Genomic DNA, 2142 nt, shown 5'->3' on the forward strand with positions numbered 1-2142 from the left:
GATAATTAAAACAATGTAAATATGCAAGATATCAACTCCCCCAAACTTGTTCTTTACTTGTCCGCAAGTAAAAATTCAAGATCAATTAAAGATGAGAGAATTGAAAATGGAAACACATAACCAAAAGAGACACTTTCTAGCCTTCAACCTAACATCCTAAAAGAAACATAGCAAATAGCATGAGCAACTCTCTAGTGCACTCTAGTTTCTCAAGGCCTATTAAGACTCTTTTATCTCTACACAAGGCTCATTGTCATCCAACCAACTTTCCTTAGCCAACTCTCACATTCATTCACCCACACACACACAAGGTGAATTCTTGCAAATGGATATTTGATCTCAATCATTTGGTTTGGTGAGAAAGAGTGGTCTAGTGTGAAGAAAAATGAGTTTCAATTGCATTATTTATAGTGGCTCACACTCAAGAATGAGCAAGATCATTATGCAAAATTTATCTAAGAAAAGGAGCAATTCATGCATACAATGTTTGTTCTCATCATTCTACCCTTTTCTTAAGTAGCTTTAAGTTCTACCATTCCTTTCTTTTTTTTTCCTTTGATTTAACTAACTAGAGACTTGTTCTTTTGAATTTAAACTTTTAGACTTAGCTCTCTTCTTTTCTTTTCCCCCACTCAACTATTGTTTATTTGATTCCCCCTTTTTTTTTATATTTGGGAGGGGGTTCTATTGATACTTTAGAGCTTTTCCTTTCTAACTTTCTTTGTCCCTAGGGGTTTCTTACCTTAAACACTCTTTTTGGTTCATCTCTTTCTCTCAATCTCTCTCATTCCCAAGATCAAAAGAATTTAAGCTTACAAACCTAAAAACAATCCTAGAAGCTAGCTCAAATGAAGTCCCAATGCTAGCCAAAGATTAGAACAACCCCATTGTCGCTCCTAATACTATAAAGATTTTGCACATGACATGCTATCAATAAAAGACCTCACTCAAGCAAATTAATGTTGGCTTCAAAGAATGGTGAGGGTTAATGGGTATGAGAGTGCCATTTGGGTTAACAAAGATTGGTACAAGGAGAGAAAGATAACCCAAATATGTATAATATCCACGATCAAGTATGCAAATACCCATATGCAAGAGAGATTAAGTTCATTAAGCCTTATTTCATTTGGAGTTGGTTTCAAAAACAATGTCAGTCAATAAGCAAGCAACATGTTTCAAGAAGAGTTTTTAAGGCTCGAAGCTTACAAGCTTTTTCAAAAGATGCTTAAGCTACTTGATATATTTAGCTAGGATGTCAAATCGAGTTCTAGACGTGTTCTTTACAAGGTTTCTCCCTATGTATGAATGCAATCTAAATGCTTCTAGACTCAATCCTACAGATGCAAATGATGCAACTGAATGCTTCTTTTTGTGATTTTCGAAATTTTTCATTTTTTTTATAGGTATGCACAATGGAATGCATGGGTTTCAATGGCAAGTAGACAAAACAAAACACAATATGAGATAGTAGACTCTCCCCCAAACTTACTTCACACAGTCTCTTGTGTGAGAGTAAACTTGAAAGAGAGATCAAAGGAAAAATAAAAGATGAAAGAACTAAGTATTTACAAGGGTGGAATGCACTTACTTGAAATTGGCTGTCATGATAGAAGGGAAATGAGGAGGGAGGACTTGTTGTCGCCTTGGAATTTTCAACATGATCTTTGGGAATTTTTGAGAATTCCCCGAAACTTGTCCCTAAGCTTATTCAAACACACTAAAGCAAGAAAAAAGAGATATAAAAATATATACAAAGGATACCATGAGACTTCCTCCCAAGTGAGCTTGTTTTAAGTCTCTAGCTTGACTTTGTGTGCTTGCTAATCATAAGTATCAAAAGGCTGAGCCAATGCACTTTTTGTCCTTCTCCTACAAGAACAAGGAACCAAGTATGCAAAGGAGCACACTACTGTCCATAGAAAATAGACAGATTTTTCCTCAAAGAGCTTCACTAAAGATATGACATGAGTTATGAAATGCTCTTTGAGGTTCAGATGATCATGAGAATCAAAAGCATTAGGTGGAAACGCAAAATCAACTACAGGTTCAAACGAGGTTTTAACAAAGTAGTCAACTCTATCTCCATCAATCAAATAATACACAATGTTCACATTCTCATGATAGTTTTCAGCATGGGGGTTT

The sequence above is a fragment of the Brassica oleracea genome, chromosome C9, assembly GCF_000695525.1.
Source record: "Brassica oleracea var. oleracea cultivar TO1000 chromosome C9, BOL, whole genome shotgun sequence".
Lineage (NCBI taxonomy): Eukaryota > Viridiplantae > Streptophyta > Magnoliopsida > Brassicales > Brassicaceae > Brassica > Brassica oleracea.